Below are 15125 nucleotides of genomic sequence, written 5' to 3' on the forward strand. Positions count from 1 at the left end.
GCCTTCACTGAACACCTCCTGGACATGATCACAACGAACTCGGGTCGACAAAATACACAAATATTCCTTGGTGATTTCAACCTTCATTGGAATGATCACAACGACTCGATGGTCAACAGTCTCAAAATCTTCCTCAACACCCTAGACCTCACCCAAATCTGCAACAGCCCCACTCACGACAAAGGCTCTATCCTGGACCTCATCATTTCCAAAAGTGACGCCACCCTACTAGACTCAATCCAACCCTGTGACTGGTCTGACCACCACATTATCACATTCTTCATCAATGAATATGTGAAACTTTGTCCAGCCCAATGCACCAAACCCAAGGCCTGGAAAAGAGCCCTGAAGAAACTCAATCCCACTCGTCACCCTCTCCCAGCTACAACCTTCTCCTACCCCCCACCGGCAACAACGATGTTCAGGCTCTCACCGATCACTACCTCAAGTCAATGACCACGATAGTCAACGAAGTTGCCCCTCTTCAGTTAAAGAGAGTCTCCTCCAAAAACTCAAAACCATGGTACGACAGTCTGCTTAGCGATGATAGACGAGCTATGAGACTAGCTGAGCGTAATTGGAGATCTACCCCGTCAGCTATGCACATCAAAACACTAAAGAAAAAAAGAAACGTTTACTTTAGAAAAATCAAACGATCGAAAGCTGACTTCTTTAGCCATCAACTAGACCAAGCAAAAAAGCGACCAAAAAAACTATTTGAGCTAATCAAAACTCAATCCAAGGACGAACCACGACTACATAACACAACCAGCACTCTACCGTCCTGTGAAGAATTCTCTACCTTCTTCAATCTAAAAACGGATAACATCAAGAATGATCTCCTCATTGATCTAAGCCTATACTCCAGCCCCCTCAGCAAAAAACCCATCAACTAAAAAACAATGCTACTTGGTCATCCTTTGATACTTACATGGAAGAATCTATAGGCAAGATCCTTAGTACCCTGAAGCCTTCCAATCACCTCTCGGACCCTCTATCTGCAAACGCTGTAAAGGACGTTATCCCATGGCTTCTCCCGCTCTGGACCAAAATCATTAATAGTTCTCTTCAACAAGGATGCATCCCGGACTTCCTCAAAGTAGGACAAGTATCGGCCATACTAAAGAAACCTACAGCTGACCCTACTGACCTTAATAACTATCGCCCCATCTCCAATATCCCTACCTTAGCCAAATTGTTAGAAAAATGTGTTCACCTCCAACTGATAAAACACATCGAACATTTTGACCTCCTCAACCGACACCAATCCAGCTTCCGTGTAGGCCACAGCACAGAATCAGCCATGACACACATAATTGATGACGCGCTTCAAATTCTTGACCAAAACGGTACCTTCCTCCTCCTCCTACTCGACCTTTCATCAGCATTTGACACGGTCAAACACTCAAACTTACTCGAACTGTTGAATATCAGAATGGGTCTTTCAGGGACAGTACTCAAATGGTTCACCTCCTTCCTTCATAACCGGACTCAGAAATTCAAAATTAACAACACTATGTCCACACCCGTTCCAGTAACACTAGGTGTCCCGCAAGGATCCTCCTTATCCCCAACCCTGTTCAATCTAGTCATGGAGCCACTCATCGCACTGCTTCATGCCTCTAATGTGCAATTTCACATGTATGCGGACGATACCCAACTCTACCTGAAACTACAATCCCCTGAAGACATCAGACTTCTCAACTCAACACTTAAGAACACACAGACATGGCTGGCAGAGAACCATCTCAAACTTAATGCTCTAAAAACAGAATTACTCCTAATAGAACCCCCCTCCAAAATCCTCATTGCTCATGATTGGCTTAAACACCTCACTGCATTTAACGTCCAACCTATCATTGTAGACTCAGCAAAATCTTTAGGTATAACCCTCGACTCCAATCTCAATATGCAACAACATATCAGCAATGCAACGAAGGGAGCTAATTTCCAAATCAAAACCTTGAGGAAGCTGAAAACCTTTCTCCCAGCCAACGACTTTAGGACTGCGGTCCAAGCGCTAGTTATCCCTCTGATTGATTATGGAAGTGCCGCCCTCTGCGGCATCCCCCTATCAACAACTGCACCATTAAGAGCCTCTATCAATAAAATCTCTGATATGGCTACCTTACAAAGCCAGAATACACCTGATAATCGTGTGCATTACTCATAAGGCCTTACACCACAATTCGCCCAGTTACATTGCTCAGAAATTGACAATTTCAGGAGGCTTACGAGCCACAAGAAGCACAGAAACTCTCCTTTTGAAACCACAAAAATTCTACAAGGAAAAAAACATACAAACGTTCCTTCTCAGGGATGGCTCCCAGGATCTGGAATGCCCTCCCTCCAGAAACAAGACTTATCTCATCCACTGCATCCTTCAAAAAGGAAGTCAAATCGATCCTCTTGGCTAAATTCACTTGAACATAAACTTTGGAAATACTGTTGACTGTTTATCTCTCCCTTGTATTACATTGTCTGAATCGACCACCCAATCACATTTTGTTACCTTGCACTGTTCGCTATTTGCACAAATTTCCTTGTTAAGTTTTCTTTTTTTTTTGTCCTCATTTCATATTTATGTAAAGCGCTCTGATATCTGTAAGGATCTTGTTCGCGCTATATAAAACTTTGAAAATAAAACACTGACTTTGAGCAAAGAATTAGAAGGTTGACTCTTCATATTTGTATTGATTCGCTTAGGAACAAATTGCCATTGTAGTGGTTATCAAACAAAGTATGTTCTGGGAGGGATGCTCTGCTGCATAGTAAACCTGCGGATCCACAAGTAAAAGCCTGCAGGAGGTTGATGGATTTACAATCATAAAGACATTTTCTTGTCACTAGGCTATGAAATACCCCTTAGAAGGCACCTGGGCATCATGTAAATAAGAACATGTTCGTCTTTGTCCTACAGGCCATGTGTAGGCCAAGATTTAGGGAGGTTTTATAGCATCTGATATATTTGTAAGATGAGTGGCAAGTTTGGAAGCCATACCAAGGCCCTGCTGGTACCTCTACCGATGGTTAGTGTGCTTCTTAAGAGTATTGGTACTCTTAGTTGGTTCATGTTATCCTACTCTTCTTGTGTTAACAAAGACATGTAGTATTTAAGTATTTCTAAAGGGCCTTACTACCCCTCACCAGGGCTCCAATATGCTTTACTGTTGGTCGAGTAAGTACCTACTCAGTTTGTTGTAAATGGTTGCTAGGAGGTGTTGACTAAGTCGTTGTCATGGTGTGGCAAGTTCTGATGTCAAGTGGAGTGTGAGGCTCCGAGATGCGCTCCAGGCTTCAAGCAGCAACATATAGGAGTATCATACTCATGTTATGGTATACAGTAAGAGTGTGAGAGAGAGATTTCCGAACAATGGATACAAACTAGTGTTCTGTAGTGTTTATGTTGTTGAATTATGTTTGCAAACAGCTAGGTCTTCAATGCCTTTCTGAGTTCTAGGTGGTTTGTCAATGAGCCTTACATTTTTATGTAATTTATTCTAGAGTTTGCTTGTCAGTACAGAGAATCAGCTGCCTCCAGTTCTTGAGTTTTTTTTTTAATGAGCAGATTGGATCTGAAGTTTCACCTTTAAGTTTTGTTGGTCTGCAATGAACAGGGCTTTGTAAGAGATTCTTATTGCTCCTGGCAAAGCAGTGTAGGGCTTAGAAGGTGGTGGAGATATGCTCTTGTTACTCAAATGTAGGACTTAGTCCACATTGGGAGGGGCAACCCATTGTTAGTATGGCTCCTCCAATAATTCAAAGCAGAGCGTCCAATATATTAGTAGATCCATAATTAAAGCAATGTCCAGTCCCCGTTTTCATTGGTGAAACATTATTTGAATGTCTTTTCGGAATAAAAACATCGTTTACATCAGATCAGCCAATGCATTTCGATTCTTCTCGGAATTTCTTGAAGGCTGTGAATTACATCAATAGTTTTATTTTTTACTGTTAAATACATTTTTGTTGTAATGCAATCACAATACAGAATTATAACAACATAAGTGAATACATATGAAAAAGGATTGCAATATTAGAAAATATTTAAGTGAGTAAAGAGATTTTAGATTTTAAATAAATAGGGAGCTAGAAAGAGAGAAAAGATGAAAAGAGAAGGGAATAGAAAATATATATATGAAGATTAGGAAGAAGAGTGCAAAGAAAGGAAATTAGTGAATAGTAACCAGTATAAGTCAGAGTTAATCTTTTGCTGTAGAGTACTAAAAGCAAGCCGTATATATTCTATTTTCATCATATACAAAATTCCACTGTGTAAGCATAGACCATTTAGAAAAATGTTTCCAACAGGAAAGTATAACTTTAAATGTGAGTACAATAAAAAGATTAAACGACTTTGATCTAAGACCAGGTTCTCCAAAGTCAGTCTTGGAGGGCCAGATTCATGCCAGAATTTCAGCATTTTGCCATTTAGATAAATGTAGCTATCTTAAAAATCTAGCAAGGAGCTGGCCCTTCAGGACTGACTTTGTAGAACCCTGGTCTACGAGATAGAGATTCAACATGAGATAAGAATCCTAGGAAAATATTGTGAAATGTAAACGGGATGCTAACTTTACTGATTATTAAATATTTTGACCAAACTGGTTTCCAAAAAGCAATAATGTGGCAACAATTGTATAGCATGTGTAATAATGAACCATTTTCTTTACAGCAAGACAAGCATAAAGGCGAGGCAGAAGTATCAAATTTAGCTATTCATTCTGTTGTGATGGCAACGGTTTGATAAATCAAAAAAAAGAGACTGGCTGATGTGAGCTGCTTAGGAGGTTGTAAATAATTTAAACCATATATTATTCCGAAAATTGGGGAGTGAAAGTATTGGACTTTTAGAAATGGGGGTCTCTAGTTGGCAATGTTTGACACCTTTGTCCAAATAGGGACCCTTCCTTCTAGTCAAGATAAGGGGAATACACTGCTGAAATAACCCTTTTGGTAGCTTTCACGAGCAGTCAGGCTTATCCCAGAGGCAGTGTGTGAAGAATTTCCACATAACCAACAGTAATACAATGAAAACACTACAAAAAGACCTTACACTAGGTTTAAAAAATAACCCATATTTATCTGTGCTAACAAGACCAAAAATGATAAAAGCCCAACATACAATAATCAAAAATATGCACTTTGCAAAAATACTTCAAAAGGCAGTTCCTTGAAGCCGGTAGCTCCATCTGGGGCTTCCGCGCTGCTGTAAACAGAACGCAACAATTCCGGCTGACCACGTCAGTGCGGACCGGTGTAAGTGTCAGCAGGCTCATAAACAGTACCTTTTGTTCCGGCTGACCGCGTTGGTGTGGGCCAGTCATTGCAACCGTCACGGTTGCAATGTGAAGCGTTGCGGTGCCCTAACGTCATGGTGCAGGCAGTGGCTTGGTGATGGTTACCCAGCAGCATTGGTGAGACCAGGGCTGCAGTCTGGAGTGAGGCGGTGCTCTTTGCATTGCTGACAGTTCACAGTGCAAGCGGTAGTGCCAGTTGATGGAAGCAGGTGTCGGTCAGCCCAGACTGCGTGTGGGACGGGGCAGTGCGTTGTGTAACTTACGAGTGGTACCACCAAACCACAGTGCGGTCACAGATGTTGAGGTCAGCGGGCGGCAACATAGTTGGTGAGACCAGGGCGGCGGACTGAAGCATGGCTGTGTGGACTGCAGTGCCCATAGGTCACGGTGCAAGCAGTGGCTCGGTGGCAGCGACGGTCATCATCTGTGAGACCAGGGTTGCTGTGCGAAGTGCAGCAGCGGTGTCCTCTACGGTGCCTTCCGGACAAAGAGCCACCAGCGGTGTCAGCTGCTTTCCCCCTCTGTGGCAACTGAAACGCACATTTCCAGGGAGCTACCCATAGGTAAGTGAAGTCTTTGCTGTCCCTGAAACTTGATGAACAGGAGACAACTCTTTTTAAAGCCCTTGGAGATGCTCGACAACAAGTGTAGAAAGTTCAGTCCAGTCCTTTCATTGCCCAAGGCAGAAGCAGCAACTGCAGGCTAACACAGCAAAGCAACAACACAGCAAAGGGGCAGTACTCCTCCTGGCAGTGCTTCCAGCTCTTCTTCTTGCGAGGTTCCTTTACCCAAGTGAGTTCTAAAGTTCTGGGCCCCAATATTTATAGTCCGTTTCTTTGTTCTCTTGGGCAGAGAGTGTCTGTGCTCAGTCCAAACCAGTTTGGTCCTCTCTGGCCCAGCTTCCCGGCAAGAGGTGGAGACAGCATTGTCCAAGGCAGACCAGGCCCATTCAGGTGCAAGGAAGTCTCCTCCCACTACTCTCAATGCAGCCCAGGTCTAATCAGCCCAGCCCTGACTCATCCAGGGAAGGCAGAACACACCTCTAGGACCCCAGTTGCAGTCGGAAGAGAATGCATATCCCCAACCCTTGTCACTACAAAGCCAGACAGTCAATCCACAACCCAGTAGAGGCACACAGGATGGTGAAGCAAGAAAATACTTACTTTCTAAAAGTGGTATTTTCAAACACAGAACATTAAAATCATCTTTACTAAAAATGCATTTCTACATTCTGAGTTCAAGCACACTAAACTCCTTTTCTCTATCTCGTTCCAATGGGAAGATATACTTGTAAATGTTATCAAGTATTCCCCCTTATATCCTATAGGACAGATATCCTTCCAACAGTGAAAAAAAGGGAAAAATACTGTATTTCACTATCAGGACATGTCACACACATCAGTACATGTTCAACCTTTCGAATACACTGCACCCTACCCATAGGGGTACCTTTGGCCTACCCTAGGGGTGGCTTGCATGTAATACAAGGGAAGGTTAGGGATAGTGGGTGCACTTGCCAATTTGACATGGAAGTAAGAACTGCATGCAGACACTGCAGTGGCAGGTCCAAGAACCCTTTGCACGGCTACTGGTGTGGGTGGCGCAATCAGTGCTGCAACCCCACTAGCAACATTTGGTTGACAGGCCCTGGCACTCTCACAGCACTTAACTAGGGACATACCATATGCCAATCATGGAAACACCAATCCATAATACAATTTACAATTGGAGCACTTGCACTTTAACACTGAACAGCAGTGAGAAAGTGCGCAGAGACACTAAACCAGCAAAAAGAGTCAAAACCGGGAGATCAGAAAGCAAAAAGACAGTGGAAACACCCTAAAAGATGGTAAGTAAAGGACTTAATTAGCAAACAATAGGATATCTACTGCCCTAAAGTGATCCATATATCGTTTTCGTATAACAAATGACATTGAAATAGAGCACATGATAGGTACAATATGAGTTTGAAATATAATTTATTTTTGATATTTTTAGAAAATTATTATTTTATCCATTATTTTTTTCTTTCTTATTTCATAAAATTTTCAAGACACATAAATTTTACATAAACAGAAAAAAATACAAAAAGACATATACATAACCTAATTTTGGTCGATGTATTTACAGATGTAGGCAATATGCTGTTAAACCACACAACGCGCGTTTCGGCCTGTAGCCTTCATCAGGTGACCGTCCTACATATACGACACAAACATTTACTAGACAAAAATTTACACAGAGATCTGTAAAAAAGCGAAAAAATAAATCAGTCACTTGGTAACCCTGTTTTAAAGCAGTTATTGCTTTATACAGATATATGAAAACGTAAATAATTTTATATCTATTACTATACATGAAAGGCAGGGTCAGTTTGACTTCTACATTATTAGACTATAACAGCTTCTAACTTTTCTCTATTATGAGTGATTACATGATATTTTTTAGGTTTCGACCTGGCGAGGGGCGAAGCCCCTCCCAGTTCGAAAACTTTTGTTTTCAGTAGGGACGTCGGCCCCGCCTCTGCCTCTCATTGGCTAGCTCCATAAATGGAGGCTAGCCATTGGGAGACAGAGGCTGTCAATCGCGCTTTCTCTCGAAAACGCGATTCGGGGGCGTTTCTGGTGCTTTTTTTAAGCCCCGCCCCTTTGTCCCGGGCCGCGCTGCGATTGGCTGCCGGCCCGGGACACCCCCGTGACGTCATTCCCGGGCCGCGCTGTGATTGGCTGCCGGCCCGGGACACCCCCGTGACGTCAGCGAATCACCGCGCGGCCCGGGACCTGACTTGTTTTTTTAGCAGGCGGAGATTTGACACGTTCTCTCTCTCTTTATTATTATTATTTTTAACTCGTGCAGCTTCTTGTTGGATGCCCACGACTAATCCTAAAGTAGAGAAAAGCATTAATACAAGAGGCTAAAATCAGTTTTGCTCAGCTTACTGCTGTGGTCTCTTTATTCCAAGACAGAAGGGTTAAAAACTCCCGCCAGGGTGCAGAAACTGGGTGGTCTGTGACAAGCCAAGCCAGCGATGCGGTATACGAGTCCAGTGATTAAGGAGGAGTCCCGAAGATAGCCGAAGTCCAGGGGATGAAAAACACAGAGTGGATGGGATTTACATCGGAAACGCTCGGCTAAATTCGTTGACGGATATCCTGAACTGAATGTGCCAAATACATCGGAAACGTTCGGCTTACTTCGGAGAATTTCGCGCATTGGCTTCGTATGGTTCCTCTGGGTTGCCGTCTCTTTCCGACATATTGTCCGCAGGACGTAGGGAACCGACCGGGGAAAGGAAAGAACGCCGGCAGAGATGGGTGAGTGTTGATAGCGTACCCGGGGCCAAAGACAGGGCCAGGGGACAAAGAGAGGCTTGTAGGCATGGAAGAGTGCGGGGAGAAGCGGGAGGGGAATATTGTAAATGTGCGGCCGGTGGTAAGCTGCAAGGCAGAGGAATGAAAGTGTGCGCGAGCGGAGTCCTCTTTAATACTCATATTCCTGATTAATATGTCATACAACAGAAACGGGGCCCTGAAAGAATAATTTATGAATGACTAATGTATTGTCTCAATTAAAATCAATACAATGAATCGCAGTAAATCAGAGAAGAGAAAAGAACAGATTTAAAAACGTGTAACCCGCGAGGACCCGAAATAATAAGTCTATATGAAACGACCCAAGATAAAATAAAAATATGTATCAAATAGCTGTCCAGCTGCGATAATAATAATCAGAACGTTCATGTCCTTCTCTGTCTAATGGCTGTACAACTTATTTTGATGAGTTTCGGAATTGTATCCCAATACTGTCCCACATCATAAACTACCTCATCAGGGGGTGAGGTATACAGTGTGTTCTGGCACTCCTTGAACAGTGCATTGATCGCGTTCTCTGTGTTAACAGCTAAGTTATCCTTCTCTCGTGTAGCTCTTATTGGGTTTTTTAGACTTGAGGAGCCAGGCAAGCATTCAGCCCAACTTATCCTCTTCAGCATGCTGTTGAGCTACTTATCCTTTGGGACAATGATTGCATCATTTGGTCGTTTCTGGCAAGTCATTCTCTAGTATTCTGATGCACCCCTTAAGGGAGGTTTGCTCATTTAATATGGCTTGTTATTAGTCTTTTCTCATTCCTATTTTGTTTCACTGCTGTTCATTTATGCATTTTCACATGGCGGTCAAATGCTGAGGCATTGGACACAAGTGTCTTTCCCCGAACGACCCCAAAGATAATAATGATTCCTAGAAAGCACTTCATTAGTATTTCATCAGCTGTTCCTCTGTGAGAGCTAAGTCCAAGTGCAGTTTTTACATTTCATGGAAGGGGGAAGGCTTCAGTGTGAATGAGCACATGTTAGGGTCATGTACTTAGGTAAACGGACCCAGACCGGCTGCAGCGAGTTTCCCTCTGTTTTCATGTGTTGTCAGTAGTCTCACAAACATTGCACTTTACAATGTGAACAAGTAACAGTCAACAATAAACAATAACGACTGCTAGCGGTCTTAATAAGTGGTGAACATTGGAAGCTTCAACAATGGTGGTGGACAGATATTGTCAGTGGATGCTCTGGCGCGTATATTCAGTGCGGGTTAGTCTCAAGCTCAGCCCAGGTAAAGGCTGGCATGTACTTGTCACTCTGCTGCTTACACGTGAGTGCTGAGAGGTGACGGGTCCGGGTTACGTACCGGACAGCTGAAAGAGTGTAATATCAATTGACCAAGGATTACCTATCCAGATCGAGCCTTGCCTGCCCCCATGCCATGGACCAGTGGACAGCAAGGCGCACTTGCCTTTGCCATGCATGAAGAACTGCTTGGCACCAAACACTTTACCTCAGATGGCAAGACCAGGCCAGGGCCGAACTGTGAATTAAAAGCAGTCCTGGAAAACTGTTATACCTTTTTCGCTCTTTTCCTCCCCTGGGACTGTCTCTCCCTTTCCATCCTTCCATTATTTACCTCGCTCCATCTATCTCTTCTTCCTCCATGAGCTCTTTCTTTAATCCATGAGGAGCTGGAACAAACATTGGCAAAGCCAATAGGTTTTTCCTATGAGAAATAATCTATCGGTGTTGTCAAAGATTTTTTTACATGGCTTAAAGTAAAATTTAAAAAGCACTATGATGTGGCAAGCATTGACACCTCATAGTGGGCTTTTTTTTTTAACTTTAAGTCATGTTTCACAGTAGCTCAACTTCGGTGCAACATGTAAAAAACAAGCATTTACAATGCAACGGTTTCGCCTTTGGAAAAGTTAGAGCTATTGGCAATGTAAATGACAATGCCATTTATTTATCTGTTTTCAAAACCAACACATAAATACAAATTTTGTCATTTACAATGCCAATAGCTCAAACTTTTCCAAAGGCGAAACCGTTGCATTGTAAATGCTTGTTTATTCTTGAGGACAATAAATGTTTGCTGTAATGACCTAGTAGGTAATTTTACTCAAGAATAAAAAAATATCATGTAATCACTCATAATAGAGAAAAGTTAGAAGCTGTTATAGTCTAATAATGTAGAAGTCAAACTGACCCTGCCTTTCATGTATAGTAATAGATATAAAATTATTTACGTTTTCATATATCTGTATAAAGCAATAACTGCTTTAAAACATGGTTACCAAGTGACTGATTTATTTTTAGCTTTTTTACAGATCTGTGTAATTTTTTGTCTTGTAAATGTTTGTGTCGTATATGTAGGACGGTCACCTGATGACGGCTACAGGCCGAAACGCGCGTTGTGTGGTTTATCAGCATATTGCCTACATCTGTAAATACATCGACCAAAATTACGTTATGTATATGTCTTTTTGTATTTTTTTCTGTTAATGTAAAATTTATGTGTCTTGAAAATTTTATGAAATAAGAAAGAAAAAAATAATGGATAAAAAAATAATTTTCTAAAAATATCAAAAATAAATTATATTTCAAACTCATGTTGTACCTATCATGTTTTCTATTTCAATGTCATTTGTTATATGAAAACGATATGTGGATCACTTTAGGGCAGTAGATATCTTATTGTTTGCTAATTAAGTCCTATACTTACCTGTTTGATTAGTCCCTACAATTAGCAAACTCAACAATACGTAGGGGTCCCCTGTTTACAAAACAACACCGTAAAAGATGCCAGGTCTAACATGGACAAATCAGCTTTACATAGTAATTCCGAAGAACATTTAGGTGTTATCAGATTTGGAGAAGGTGGTTTCTGTAAAGAGTGCAACTTTGGGAACTGCAATGTGCTCTAAGAAATCAATAAAAACAACTGGTATTCATGGTTTGTGTGTTTGTGTGTGAGAAAAAACAAGTTATATTATTTCCCTTCCAATGTTTAAAAAAGAAAGATCAATTACGAAACCCAAGATATTTGTTTTACCAGATCGATGAATGTAAAAAAACACTGTTGAAAAGTACACTTCTCAAATAAGTCTGCTGAATAAATAGTGAGAATATTCTAAAATAGGATTTTTAGAAATAAAGGTACAATCAGACATAAAAAATAGTATCATTAAAGAAAAAATAATTCCATAAAGAATGTTCAAAATTAATCCACATTGGTCTAGGTTGAATTAAAAAAAACATGGGTTAAGGCATAGATTTGTCTGAGTAGATAAGGTTTTGGACCTTTGAGCTTAGAAAGTACTATGGGAGGGGATTTGTTATTCCAGATAAATTTTGTGCAAATAGACTCCAGTTGCATAAAATAATACTTCGGAATCTTAAATGGTAACCTAGAAGTAGTGAAGAAAATATGCGGGATAATCATCATTTTAATGGTGTCGCGTCTTCCCCACCATGATAAGAATAACGAAGACCAGGAAGAAAGTAATGTTTATGTTTTTGATTTCAACGTAGTTAAGTTATGACTGATTGTGTCTCTTAAATTGGAGGAAAACCAATGGGAAGTTATTTGATTTTGGAGGAAAACCACACAAAATTGGTATTAGGGAACATGTAGTGATAACAGAGGGAATTTAGGGGTAAGATTTCAGTTTTTTTAAATTAAGTTTGTAACCAGAAATAGTGGAATATAATGAGATTTCTTTTAAAAACTGGTCTGGAGAAGTAAGGGGATTGGACATACATATTAGAATATCATAAGCGTAAGCAGACAGCTCAACTTCCATTGTGCCGTGCTTGAATCCTGAGATGAGATTATTATAACCGGTTCCAAGCATTGGACAAATAACAGAGAGGATACAGGACAGCCTTCTCTGGTACCCTTATTTAAATCAGAATAAGGAGAAAAACATTCATTAACAAAAACTCTAGCTCTGGAATTAACCAATGGAGAGTAGTAAACATAAATTGCCAATTAATACGGTCAAAAGCTTTTTCAGTGTCCAGGGAGAGAGCTGAAAGTTAAAATGTATGCTTATGACGAGACTCATAATATTAGAAAACATTCTAGCTCTATCTGAGACGAGTAATAAAACCAGATTAGTCAGATTTAACACGGAGAGGGACAACAGACTAGTCAAGAAGCATGAATCTCCCAAAAGATTCTACAATCATAATTGATAAGGGCAATAGGTCTACATTTTTAATTTTTTTGGGTGGGGGTGGTCATTATCTTGCTTAGGAATAATAGTGATCAATGCCTCCAGAAAAGAGCCACTAGCTTTACAGTCAGAAATAAAGGAATAGAAAAGTTCTAACAATTTGGGAGCAAACAATTTAGATAAAGATGAAATGAGTTCAATAGAAAACCCATTGGGCTGGGCACCTTGGCTTTTTTTCTCAGGGATTTAATAGCAGCTAATATTTTCTGATGGGTGATATCAGCTTCAGTTCAGCTAATGTATCTGGAAGGGAAGGAGGATGGGGCAATTCTTTAAAAAAAATCTTTGGAGATTCTGCGTGATGGGAAAACATCCTCAGTGCATACATTTTTATAAAATGATTTAAAAAAATATATATATCAGTATTAGAAACTGAGACCTAGTCATCTAATTTATCAATAATGGATCCAATAGCCGTACGTTCGGTTTTAGTTTTTAAATAGTTAGCAAACACTTTACCAGCTTTATTTTGGCCACTGTGAAACTTAGATTTAATTGTAAGCAGTATATTACAGGCATCAACAGTAGCAAGTTTATTAAGGGCAGATTTAGCATTAATTAATGCATGAAGTGTGGTCGAAGATTTGGAGGTCAAATAAGTGTGCTCAAGTATTTTAATTCGGTTTAAGAGGAGAACATACTTGGTTTTTCAACTTCTCTTTTTCCTGACTGAGTAGGTAATAGGGAAGGCTTGGAGAGAAGCTTTAAAAGCATCCCAGTTATTTGCAACTGAAGTACCATCAGGTTTATTGAGTTGGAAGAATTCTTGTATGAAAGTGGTAGCTTCAGTAATAAAATGATTTGCATATAATAGCGAGTTATTAGATTTCCACCTACCTGTTTTAGAGGCAATATTTGAGATACCTAAGGAGGCTAATGTTTTTGCATGATCGGATATAAAAAAATTGAGCCAATTTTAGATGATTGGGGCTGATGATTTAGTAGCCAAAATATAATTAATTTTGCATCTTGAAATATGGACACAGAAGGAAAAAAGGATACTTAATCTGATCAGGATTATAGTCTTCCACATCAAAGAACGGTCTAAAACTAATTGCTGATTGAAGCTCTTTGTGCGATTAATCAGGTTTGAACTTACAGTGAGATGTTATATCCATGACATGATCTACCAGTTAGTTAAAGTCACCAGCCAAGATAACATCCAACTTTTAAAAATAAATGATTATTGATTCAGAATTTCACAAGTACCACATTACATGTTGTCTCACATGGTCATGGAGCAATGAGAAAAATAAGTTTTATCATGCATATCTGACTATTGCAGTCAACTACAGCAGCCCCAGGACTTGCCTATACTTCCGGCCCTGGAGCAGCATTATAAATTGCATTTCTTCATGCTTAACATGTGGTACAATTCCAGTGCAAATAAATTATTCAGGTCAGTTTCTAACAATAAACAAAACAAAAAACATGGCAGCCACAGGCTGTCGGTATTATTCCCCATAGACTTCCTGATCAGAGAGCTGGAACTAGCTATACACTTGAGCCGATCTCCCCCTGATATCTGGGGCAGACCGTCTGTCTTGTTTGGCCCTCAAAAATACCACTCCCACACAATGGCTCAAACACGATGAAGCAGGAAACATAAAACACAACAACACCTAGAAAGGGGTTTCACTTTACAAAATGCAAAGACTCTCTTTTTAGAAGGAGGCTTGGGGTTTTATTTATGCAATGCTCTCTAACAGAACTAACAGAAAGCCTTTTACAAATGTCAAATGAACAATATTCAAATGTGTATATATATGTATATATATATATATTAATTTATATGCAAGCAATAATAACACACTTTTTTTTTTTAATTTGTTTTTATTGCAGAATTAGAAACCATTGCATACAATAAATCAACGAGCACACTCATGGTGTCCCCCCGCATGGATCGAGTAAGCATACGTCATACACAGCCATTCAGCCCGTATCCCGGGGGCCGGGCGGCGTAATGTTCCAAACTTCCAGCAAGAGCATCATGGTGAGCATCCCTGAGGGACATTTGGTCGATAATCTCTTCATGTATCTGCATTTTACCCCCCTAACACCTAACCCCCCCCCCCCAAACACTGTCCAGCATATTCCAAGAAGTCCGGCCACATGGCGATATTGCGATCCCACCCTCCAGTTCCTCCAGTGGTGGGTCCTAACATAACAGTGCCACGTGTCCCTGCCCCTGCTCCGCCATCAATCCAATCTCTCCAGCCCCGTTAGGACAGTTACTGGCCCGGAATTACCTCCGCTTCCCAA

The sequence above is a fragment of the Lissotriton vulgaris genome, chromosome 5 (assembly GCF_964263255.1).
Source record: "Lissotriton vulgaris chromosome 5, aLisVul1.2, whole genome shotgun sequence".
NCBI classification, from domain to species: Eukaryota; Metazoa; Chordata; class Amphibia; order Caudata; family Salamandridae; genus Lissotriton; species Lissotriton vulgaris.